Genomic DNA, 13,527 nt, shown 5'->3' with positions numbered 1-13,527 from the left:
TATTAGATCATTCTAAAGTATACATTGATTGATTCATGAACTATTCTCATTATTTCTTTTGAGTGTGGTGATACATTCAATAATATTATAGGGAGGAAGTAGAGGATTGTAAAGTCTATATGACATACAATGCTTAATGAAGAAAGAAGGTAATATTTATAATTTCACAATTCATAATCCTCATTACAAATTACAATATGGAAATGTCAAACTTCATTGGCTACATCTCTAGCTAGGTTTATATATGATATCTACTGATTTAAATTTTGAATTTTACTTTCAAAATACTTTGGTTAAATTATAATTTATACGTGAATATTTTAATTATTGTTTCCAAATGCCAAGTTCACCTTTTTATTTTAATAATTAATGATATTTCATGCTTTTCTACTAGGCAATTTGTAGGCCATTCTCAAATGTAGATTAATATCATTGAAATTTATGTTATCCTTGCACAGTAGCAAAAATCATAATCTTCTATAGCAATGGTTGGTGTCATGTCTGATTTGGTAGAGCATTTGTGCAAGATCATGCATTGTACTTATGAGGCTTCCAATATCAATGATGATATAAACAATTGGAAAAAGTCTTTTTAGGCTGCAATTAAAGAGTGTTTGGTGTAATTTGCAAAAAAGGTGATAAATTTAATAGTTTTGTTCTATCATGCCCAAAATTCTTAGGGAAAAACACAACCACAAATTTTTTAATTAATTAATTAATTATTTATTTAAATAGGTTGTCTCTTACAAATTAGTTGTAGTTAAGGTTTATGGATAAGAAGGTTAATAGATATTTTCACACATGGTTGTACAAATTTAGTATTTTAGTTCTAACTCAACAACCTTAAAAGAATTGTCCAATTTGAAGGTGATGACTTGTTGGTTAGGTTAAAATGAATACATGATTCCATGTGCCTTACTTGGCAAAGTAATTCTACAACTAGTATGCTCAGCAACACAAACTTAGTCAGATCCCATTCTGGTAATAAAGTCACCACAAGGGCCTACACAACTCTAGACCAATTGAGGAATTCTTAACACCATTGAGGAATGTTTCAACCATGTTTAAGATACCAAAGAAAAATGGTGACATTTCTGCATAAGTTTTGAAGAAAATCAATTCTAGCTTATTATTAATATATAGATATAACTATTTAATGGATCTCTTCATTTTATCCTTTATCAATAATTAATAGTTTAATTTTAATTTTTCTAACACTAAGATTACATGCTTCTAATAACCGTTGCTTACTAACCAAGAATCTCCACTAGCTTCTTTTATATTATTCAACATACAAATCTCCTGTTTAATCAACTTCTTCCTACTTAATTGAAGGATACTTTGTACTAATTAGAGGGATTATAATATCATGCTCTAAATATATATATATCTTTATATATCATCAAAAATGATGTACATAGTAATTAATATTTCTACATGTCCTAACTAACGTATTATTTCTCAATGTCATACTTTACTTTCACATATAAATCCTATTACACATTACTTATAGTATGCTATGTTCATTGGTCATAGTTTGTAGGGAGATTAATTAACATACACACACACACACACACACACACACACACACACACACACACACACACACACAATTCCTCTTAATGTTAAGTCTACTATTTATAATGAAATAATTATAATATAAATAAAATGTGTAGCACATCCCCTAAACCCAAAATTAATCATATTACTACTAACTATTACATACATGATCCCAATAGTAACTCATAACCATATGTGATTTCTAATTACCTCTACCCCTTGCAACATAGCTAATTATTACTAACATTTTAAATCCTAAATTGATTTTCCACTCTACACCCTAACCCATGATTTATATGATGATTTATTCCAAAATATTACTAATCACTCATACATTTATACTAACTTAACCCTACCTAACTACTAATAACCTTAAACTTAATCCAAGCATAATTAATTTTCTTAGTATCTATAATCCTATCTTTATTTACTTATGATCATATTTTACTAACCCTACTTCCTAGCCACTTTCCTCATTACTATCCATCTACTTCCTCTTTACAACTTTCCAAGATAGATAAAGAAAATATAATAAAATACAAAAAGGCAAATCATAATTTCCTACTACTGCCAACCTCCCACTAGCACCTATGCTACAACTACCCCTTCTTCCATGGCATCAACTCACTTGAGGAGGCACATTTTCCTAACACAAGGGGTGGAGGTGCCTATGGTAAAAGGGTTCTGACTTATGTCAAAGCCCAAGTCAAAGTCATTTAAACTTTGGTATGCACCCAAAATGGTTTGTAAAAAGGGGAAAATGCCTAGTGGGGACCACTATCCCTTATCAAGTTGAAACAAGGTCTCCCCTCACTTTTGAAAGACGTTACCTAGAACTAAGTTAACTTATTAATGTTTAAAGTTTTCTTTTGTTTTTTACTTTTATTTGTTGATGATGATAAAGGCACCCCTCCCCTATCACCTAGGTCTAGAGCGTGAGTGTCTAGGTCTCAGACCTAACATGATTTTTTTTTATTAGATTTTTTTTTTGATAGGGATTTTAGAATTATGTCTTATCTCTTTTAATTTATTTGATCTAAAAATTCCTTTTTTTTGCAAGGGATTCCAAAAATATTCTTTTGAATATTTTATAGGACTATAATAGGGAGGGATTAATTTCTCTTTTCTCATACATTTACTAGAGAGTATAAGTGTAGCTACAAGGGGGTTTTTTCACTATAAGTTTAATACATTTCTTTCCTTTCTCATTTTAGGAGACCATGTTTATGAGTTTTCATTGATCTGATTTTGACTTTCTTACTAATTCTTTAAATTTGCAAGTTTGATGTTACTATAACATCTATCTCATCTAAGGATCTATTAGAACTTGAAAACCAAATGTACCAATTTCCATGCATATACAATGAACTATCAAAATATAATAACTTTCTTTCCATTGTATCAAAAATATAACATATGATTTTACAATTCAATCACCTATACTTTAAATTGAATCAACTATATCAATAAGAATCTCCCACATAACAAACTTTGAAATATTTCTACCGATTGATTTATAGATCAACACAAGAAGGAGTGTCTCATTTAGATAACTTCTCCATATTACATCAAATCACAAAATGTGAAACTTACAATGATTTTACTCAATCTACCTTACATAGTTGTTACAAAGATTATCCTCTATGAAGGACCCATAGGATTTAGCTTTTAACTAAATGCATAAATCTTTATATGTGCAAAAGCTTGATTAGATAATTTTAACATGTCTTTCCTCACAATGAATATTTACTTGCAAAGACAACTATATACAATTTTCTCAAACTTCACTTTACTCAACTACAACAATATACAATAAGAAGTAAATCCCTTCTTGAATTACAATGAAACAACAAAGCAAACTTAACATCACAACACATTGGGAGATGACATGGGAAATATTAGTCTCTCCACACACTTGATTTTCAACATTTCCAAGACTGAAAACCTAATATCTTCATGAGAACCATCTTTCCAAAAACCTGCAAAAAAAAACAAAACTTGGAACCACAGAGGCTCACCTCCCATCCTAGACTTCTATGAAGCCACCCATCAAGCAAGGGAAACAAGATTCAAACTAGGTTTCATACCAATCTTACAAATGCATAAACAACATATTACAACACTTGAACAATCCCATCCCAAGGGTATTTCACAATGGTTCCAAAATGGAACCTTGAACATAGGGTGAAGGTGTGCTTTCAAATAGGAGACTTTCCATATCATACCATATCTATAATAAATAATTTTCATGCCCTTTTTGGGCCTCCACAAACATCCTCCAAATATACTACCAACAATTATAGCTTTCTTGAAGCCCATACTCCATAAACTTCCTTTCTACACTATCTTTCCCTTATCACCCCCAAAGCAAGATATGAATGAATATGGCATACAATGGAGCCCATAATCCAAGGTTCTCAACTATATTTCAAGCCCAACTAACCCCTTCACCCTAGAATTCTCTTCCCTTCCCAAAGGGTGAGTGAAGCCTTCATACCCATTAAGAATTCAACATCCCAAAAATAAACAAAGAGATCAAGAAAGAAATACCATGAAAATACATATAACCCCAAATCAAAATCACACCATCACAAAAAAATACAAGGATTCAAAATAACAATACATGCATCCACAACAACAATACATGCTTTCAACTTCATTATGCAAATGAAAAGAATGGTCATGGTTTGAGCACCAACTTTGGTCCAAGCTAAAGGAAATGATAGTTAATGAAGATCTTCCTTCTCCTTAGCCTCCCTTCCAAAACCCTAATTGTCTCTAAACTTAGAGAGTGGATGAACACTCCACTAGTTTGTCCAAGATTCTCTAAAAAGGCTTTCCCCCTAACTTCCATAGAATCTTCTCACAATACTCTCTTCAAAATACTTTTTAAATTTGCATATTCCTCTATATACTCACAAAATTTGTCCATAGAAGCCTTCATAAATCTACACTTTATCATTTCTAATAAATTTGCATTAATCTTTTGTGTGCTTTCTAATTCACAACTTATGTTCTTGCCAAGATTACAATCTCTTTTATACCTTGACACCTTCATGAAAGAATGCATATTTTTTATCAATAAAAGGCTATAATTGGTGTTTATATTATATAACTAGGGAAAAAAATGAAAATTACAAGGATAAAATACACTCTATACGATTAAAACATTGTTTCAAGAATCTTTGGAAAATAGGTATCTAGCATTATCTAGAAAAAATTTCCACAAACTCAATAAGTGATTATCCTTCAAAGAAAAAGAGAAGGAAGAAAAATTTCAAATAAAGGATTATCATTACCTGTATTCAATAGAGTAGCAACATTTTGTACTTCAAAAATATAAAATTAAATAATATTCATTGTTATTAATAGATTTTCCCTACTAAAAATTGTGTAACAATATTATAATCATGTATTTAGTAGCCACAACAAAGAGATAAATGCATTTATTATCTCTATTGCAAGCAAAAAATGAAGAGAATTTGAAATAAAAGATTTTTAAAGTCATACTTTCCTTAAAATGTACACTAGAGATAGATCAATCAAATTTGTAAGAGGCATGATCACTAATTGTGCTAAAATTATGATGACCATATAGCCTTGAATGAGGACACTCTATTTTTTTTTTTCACATTTTGCTAGCTGCATATAGCAATTGGAGAAAGTTTCCCATAAACTTGTCGTAACTAAAATGCATGCAACTTGATCAAAATGTATCAGAATAGAAATGCATGAAAAAAAATATAATGTATAACCCAAATAGAGGACAAAACTGACATCAATGGAAAATTTAGAGTAGTATTTGTACCTCTCAAAATTAAGCATACCACTAAACCTTCAAAACTGCAAATACCTCGTGGGGCCTAGAATTTTCTTCTTGATTGTTGAATCTTAAAAATTTCTTAATGGAATTGAACTTATTATTTTCATAGCATATTTTGGTGTGCTAATATATTTAGAATAATTATTCTACTATATATCAAACTTCCATAATAGAGATGAACACACACTAAAGACTGTTGATCACTAAAACATGAATATTCAACATAAAGATTTAGAAAACTTGTCCAAACATGAAAAATGGAAATAAATGTCAGTCATAATAGAAATGAACACACACTAATGATAGTTGATCATTTATCCTTGAACATAAAATTACAAATAAAGGATAGCAATCAGTAATATTTTGATCCCCTCCCAAACTGCATTTATGGGACTTGTCTGCAAAATAAATGTGGTTGAAGCTCTATTCTTAGATAGCATGGCATGTGCAAATTTGAAAACTCTAGAGCATTACATTTTTTTCTACTACTATAGAAACATCTTTAGTATACCCAATGTTGTTGTAGTTTTGAAATACATTGGTCAAGTTTTCTAGTATTTTCTAGGATTTTTCTCATGTCATGATTTCATAGACAAAATAAAACAATGGAACTTAGACCGTGTTGTGTATAGTATGAAATCTATCTCATTTTCCACTCAAATAATTTTAGTTAGAAACTAAGTAGAATGGTGTGGAAAACAATAAAAGGTGGCAAAGTAAGTGGAATTCAGATAACAATAATATCTAAGAAATTCAGGATTAGAGCATTGACATTCATTCCTTTTCTAACAATTTTTGTGGAGTTCTACGTAATCTTCTTAACCACATGCATGTCTATATTAGTCAGTTACAACTAACAATGAAAAAATCAAAAATAAATATATCTAGCAAATATTTAACTTTAGTACAACATATATGTATAAGCTTGAAGAAGAGATGCACAATATTGTACTGGTGCCCTTACCATATGATAGTTTAGACATTTCCAATCCTTGAGATGCCACTTTCTGCATTGGTAAGTACTAAAATAAGAGTATTCCATTATGATTAATTTTTGTGATCTAATTTCAATTAACCTCTATTGAATATTAGTTTGATGTGTGTTTTGTTCAATGAGCCTTGTCACAACATACTAATTCAGAGATGGAGCATACATTCTTGCAAATCGCCATCCCAATTTGAGTACCATTCGAAGCTTTTGAGCCCTTTAAAGAACATTTAATGCATGTATACCTGGTTGCCATTTTGAAGCCTAGGAGGTGTTTAATATTTCTAACACCTTGCATTCAACATATCCATACGTTCCATGAATATAAACTACCATTCTAAGTCATTTTGTGAAGTTTTGTTTTGAATATCTTGCACCCAGTAATGTTTCATGATTTGCCACTTTGGAATTGTTTAATATCCATATCAGAGAACCTATGTTTCAGATTTTAAGTCATTTCAATATGTTTTGACTAGGTTTTGAATCCCTCAAAGTTGGTTGTTGATTGTTTTCTTGCTTATGTAAATTGTTCAAAATTTTGGGAGGCCCTGTTTGAGTAGTTATAACTTTGACCCAGTTGACCAAAATGAGAAAATTTATTTTGCATTACATTCCAAAGGTCATAGACTTGTTATGTTTCAATTTTGAGCTTATGAAAAATTTGTTTGATTAGTTTTCAAATGTGATATCATATACAATTTGCAAGGTTTTACTGGTGTCAAGAAATGTAGATTGATCAGTACCCGTGTTTAGGATATCATAACTCTAAATTCATGATAGGTGAGATTGAATGGATTGTATCATTCTATTCTCCCTTAAAAATTCTTTAAGTGTGCCAATTTACAAGTTTTGATGAATCCGTCTGCACACTTTTCTAGGTCCATTCCATTTGCAAAAATCACTTTTTCATGAGTGTTCCTAGTTTTGCAAATCCAAGTAGCCCACTTTGACCACTCCCCAAATTTTCCATGTTATTTTTCATGAGCCCAAATCCTAGATTTATACTCACCTCATGATAGTGAACTGATTCCCTAGTTTCCATGCCCCCAAGTGTTAGTTTTACCTATTTTCAAAGCCTAAATTGAACACATTTTATTGTTTTCTAACATGTTTTATTGCAGGCAATTCTAAGAAGGCAACTTTGATGGTCAATATCTTTTGACTGAATGATCATCATAACACAAGGTTTGGCATGGTTCAAGAATGTTGAACAAACAATAGATGTGACTGATTTCTAAGCCTAGTCAAGTACTTTTGTTAATTTTTAAAGCCAGTCAAAGGACCCCTTGGCACAAAGTTGTCAAGTGGAAAAAAGAGGTGAATTGAGTTTTAAATTATTTTGCAATGGTTGAATTTGATTTCAGCTAGTGCCATATATGCATTAGATCATTTTGATATGTTAGTTGTTTGAAAATGAAAATTTTATTAGCTAGACCCACTTGGGCCTGATTGATTCCATTAGACTGATAAAAATGTGTGCCGATTGAAGATGCTCAAAGGTTTTAAAATTGCATAAGATATAAATGGGAGCTCAAAGACTTCCATAGCTTTTTTTGGCTACAATTCAAGCATTAAGAGCTTCATTGAAAGATAGAGACAAACTAGAGACCATCCTGATGATGTAGAGATACCATGTGAGGCTCAAATCTTGTTTTAGATTAAAGTTGTGGAGGCTTGTCTATAAGCATGAAGTATCTTTCATTATGGTTTATTCCAGAGCTGTTTGGCACCTCTCATGGTATTTACTCCACTTTTAGGGATAAACATATACAATGCTAAATGGTTGTATACTTTATATGAAGAGTTGTTATGTTGGGCAAATTCTTTGAAAGACTATGACTTTTTTAAAATTTGAGAAGAGTGTTGGGTTGGGCCTTGTGGTTTTGATTTGATAAATTTTGTGTGTATATAAGTCAATAATATAAATGTTATTCATAAGAAAAGGCATTGAGTAAGGTGATCATTTTTGAGATCGCTTTATCTATGTGCCTACCTATAAACAAGAAGATAGAGAATGACTCTTTTTATTTCAAAAAGATCATACCTAATCATTTCTTTGCCTTAAGGCCTACCAATCCACCTATAGAACTTGCTGATGATAAGAAATATATTTATCCAAGGTAATTGTACTACAAAAATGTTGACTCATAAGGAGATAGTTGATGCCTACATTATTCTTGAAATAGATTAGTTTGCCAATAGTTGGAAATCCTTTCTTTTGATTTCATTGCCCAATCTACACATAGTGACGAGATGGTTTTTGGGACTGTTATCCACAATAAAAGAGATGTTGCCCTTCTCAATCTTACTTTGAATACACTTTCCATGTTAAAATATGTATTAATCCACACACAAGCAATCGAGAGTAGTAGGGTACACCTCAATAAGGATGATTTTGATCTCTTTTGAATACACCAAAGGAGTTTGAAGAATAGTTTTATTCAAACATATATGCAAAGGATGATATTGAAATGAAATCACTATACACACTAAAAATAAACCAAAAAATCCTTGATTCCATCCATTCGCATGCTCTTTGTCATCTTCTTTTCAGGCCCATTTAAAGGAGAAACATTCAAGAATGGAGTTGGTTGAGAATTTTTTTACAAGACAATGTGTGAGTTATAGTCACACATGATTTTGAAGAGCACATGGATCAGGGTTTAGAATTCCAAGCAAGTGACCCTCCTAGTTAATGTTTATTAAGAGTCTAGTGGGTTGGCTAGTTTATGCTCTCACATACATAGCTCCTCTCATCAATAATAGGCTGAGATAGGATAGTGAGAGGCAAGATCTTTTCCTACCCACAAAGGTGGGGGCTCTAGTGATAGAGGCATTTTCTCACCCTCTCAAAAAATTGGGACAAATCAATAGACCCCAATCAAGTTGCGGCACATATGGTGTACAATTTTTTTCCCATTAGAGTGTCAGCTAGTTACTTGGTAAGAATGCAGGATTGAAGAGATCATGCAAGAGCATGATGAAAGAGAGATAAATGATGGATCAGACAGAAAGAAGCTAAACTTTGAAGAATTTGTTATTGAGATTGATCAACACAAAGGGCATATGGCTGTCATATTTTGAGTTATAGGCCAAAGCATTAATCCCACATTGAGTGGCCAAGGGGCCTTTAACTATTTAAATATCTAAGTTTCTTCAAGACACAAGGCTTTTAAAGTCACTAACTACTATGGTGGGACCCTTGGATCAATTTCAAATATGAGAATGTGCTAAAATTTTGAATGACATCAACAATGAGATGGCATGATGATGTGGACCTATATGAACAAACCAAACTGTGACATGTGGCACCATATGGACAATCAAAAATTGACATGTGGTAGATGACCCCAAACCTTGTACACCTCAGGAAGGTGATGACATGGTGGATAGTGCCAGGTGTTGCAATGTTGCTATGTCATGATGATGTGGCACCATGCTAAGGTGTCATGTGACATAGTGACTAGTAACATGGAAAGATGACATAGCATGGTGATGAGGTAATGATGTGGTGGATAACATGTTCTAAGGTACCACATGTCGCAATGTCACTATATCATAATGATGTGGCACCGTGCTAAGGTGTCATGTGACATAGCAACTAGTGATGAGGTCACCATGTGGAAAAATAGGGACCAATGAGATAGTGACTTGTGGCACCCAAGTGGCAGGTGTCAAGTGACTATGAAGAGACAAACCAATCCGATGTTTACATGCATCAAAGATGGTCAAACCTAGTTAACCTAGATGGAAATTTGGAGGGAAAAATCAAAATGCATAAAATAATAATTTCTATTATTTTTCCTTTTTTGAATGTGAAATGAGGTATTTTAAATAAATTTTAATTATAATATATAGTTCAAACTTTAGAAAATTTTAAAAATTTGAAATGACATGTTGTTTCAGAGCCATGACAGGAGCCTTCTTTTCATTTTGAGATTTTGGGCCTTTTTGGTAAGAAAGTATAACACTATTATATATTGCCAAAATTGGGAGAGAATGAAATTTTCATGTTTGGAGTTTTTTTTTTGCATAGGAAGCCACTGGCTCAAGTTATGTGAGGATTTGTCTCAGGTATCCCTTTTTCAATTTCATTCAATTGGGGCAATTCAAGTTTGATTTCTAGTGAAATGGTGGGGTGAATGCACAAAGTTGGGTTGCAATTCTATAGAAGTCAAATCCGCAAAATGAGACCTCTTAGAAACGGGTACCCGATTTTAAAAAATGGGCACCCATTTTTGGTTCGGATGCCTGACCCTAAATTTAAAAAATGAGCACCCTTTATTTTTAAAAATTGGGTACCCGCTTTTTATTTTCAAAAAACAGGTACCCATTTCTCAAAAAATAAAAAATTTAAATTTTTAAGAAATGGGGACCCATTTTAAAAAAATAAAAAATGGGTAACCATTTTTAAAAAATTAGGTACCCATTTTTTAAAAGTAAAAAATAGGTACCCGTTTCTTAAAAATTCAAACTTTTAAGTTTTCGACAGATTTTACATGCCACTTTTAGCTTTTCAAAATGGGTATCCATTTTTTGAAATTCAAATAACAGGTGCCCATTTCTTACAACATGAGGTGGGATTTTTTTTTCCTACCTCAAATTTTGGTTTGGGACAAGCTTGGTGAGACCAAGCCTATGCCTTGGCCTCTCAAGATTTGGCTAAGGCATTGAACTGACAAATTCATGCCTTGCCATAATTTTTAGAGGGTCTTCCCAATCAAATTTTTTTACGAAAAAAAACCCATTACAGCTCTCACTATCCTGATTTTAGAAATATAAATTTTATAGAGTTATAATTTTATTTACTATTTTATTATTATTTTTTAATCAAAGGTGGTACCTAAATGTAAAATAGCAATGTTCACTAAAACTTTAATAACTTTTTTATTTTATATTTTTTCTTAAATTAATTTTTTATATGTCATCAGTCTACATTCAATTCTTTTGAAGTTTAAAAAAAAAAATTGAAAAAAGTGAAATTTTGATCAAATTATGGTGTTCGTACATGAGAAGTTTAAAAATTTTCTTTTATAGCCAATTAAAAATTAATTTTAAGAAATATATTCATTAAAAAATTTAAGAAAAGTATTCTCATCAATCTTTGGTGTGTCAGGTAACTCTGTTTAAAAGAATTTGCAAAAATTCATTCATTTGTGTCAAATTATGGTGTCCGTACATGAGCGTGGTATGGTCCTGAAATAGGCATTTTGAAAAAGTGGTTTTTAAAGATCCATACCAAAAAAAAATCTATCATATGGGTATACAAATAAATTACATATTCAAAAAGAAGATTCCATGCACTACAATTTTTATTTTTGAAGCTTTTTTATATTTAATCTCTAAATGGCTCAAATTTTGGCATCAATTGACAAAATATTTCAAAAACAGGAAAAACACTTCCACTTTTTGGCCAAAAGTGAGACCCAACTTCTTGCACTGACTCGATGAACTAAATGAACATAAAAGGTAGTATGAATGCAATTAGGGGTGAATTTTGTTACCTACAAGTTAGTTGAATCAACGTATTATTAGCATTTCAATTGCATTTCAAATATTTTGGCAACACAAGCATTTTCATTATTGAGGAAGATATATTTCGAGTTTGTTACAACACAATGATAAAAATCATATTAGATTTTAGTTTTAGAATGAGGAGAGTTGTTTTTGTTGGTGTAAATAAGTATTTACTTATTACACTTACTTAGGTTAATGCATTATTTAATTATTTTGCATTATTTTATTATTATTTTAGGTGAGACACTTAGGAATTTGTGAACTCTCATTGAGTTACACAACACTAATTAGGCACGTGGTGTCTACAACATAGGAGTATGCACCACTCACTGAGTTGTCATAATGACAACACAATTTTCTGCACTCCTCATTTAGCACATGTTGTCTACTCCACCAATTTGTGTGCTACACCATTGTAGTCTTATCCTAACACCATCACACTTAATCCTGTGCTTAATGGAGGATAATCCATATCTAGTGGACATGTGCTTGGTTGTATGAAATATCATAGTGCTGACTTCTATTCATTCTAGAAACTCTCTTGAGGCCTTTATATTCAAGCACTCCTAGTGTACTCTTGTATCTAGTTATTGAATGAATATCGTCATTCTGATCATACTCTGTCTATTTTGGTCTACTGTGTGCTTGTGTTGAGTTCTTTAGTTCTTGGGTGAATTTTGGCCTAAGCCAAATTCTTACAATTTTACAATAGTAGGGAATGAGGATTCAAGCGGACACATGTCACTTCTAGATCAAATTTAGGATTTCATTCTTTTCCTATATCTCTCTCTTTCTGATTCATTATAGTATTGGTAGTTTTCACCATGAGACCAAGTTGTTTCTAGTTTGTCTGTGGGACCACATGGTTGGAGCCAAAGTTGTGATTCCACCACATTCTTTATCATATTTCTCTTGTATGAACAACATTAGTTAAGCTAGTATAGATAGTTATGATATTTTTAGTGGTTCCATAAGTTGTTTTACATGCATCTGAATGTATAGTTTCAAAGAAATGAATACAAATAAGCTAGAATCTTCTTAGTTTCATTCTGATTCTCATCTCCTATTTCTGTAATATGCAATGTTATGTGGTTTAGGGACAAATAATTGAGACCCATTTGCATCCTTGCAAGGTTGTATGTTTGATATATTTTGCTATTGGAATAAAGGGCCAAGTAAATGCTTGATGTATTTGACAGGGTTGCTAGTTATTTGAGAAGGATACGTCATGAGAATGAGGTCTTTATGAACACCGATGTCTGATTCACAAAGTGATAAGATAGATTTGATATCTTGATGTATGGATTATGTCAGCCGTATCATAGATGTATGTGTGTGACTCATGGAATCATCCAATAGATAAGGAACTGATTAGCTATAGGATCAACTTGTTCTTATTGTTGCATATTTAAGGTTTTTCTAAAATCAACATTTTAATCATCCATTTCACTTTCCATTTAAGAGATGAAATGTGATGCCCTCACTTAGCTTATCAATTTCTTAGGTCATTTCATTGGCTATTTCATGTCTGGGATCTTTGTATAAGTTTTATAAGATTAAGGGTTTTATCTTCTTTGTTAGATTCAAGTGTATGTTTTAGCATTAGTACCATATAAGTGAATCTGAGGCCCACCCAGTT

The sequence above is a fragment of the Cupressus sempervirens genome, chromosome 10 (assembly GCF_028749045.1).
Source record: "Cupressus sempervirens isolate cs-2001-9-10 chromosome 10, ASM2874904v1, whole genome shotgun sequence".
In the NCBI taxonomy this organism is placed as follows: domain Eukaryota; kingdom Viridiplantae; phylum Streptophyta; class Pinopsida; order Cupressales; family Cupressaceae; genus Cupressus; species Cupressus sempervirens.
This window is presented reverse-complemented; position numbering follows the sequence as displayed.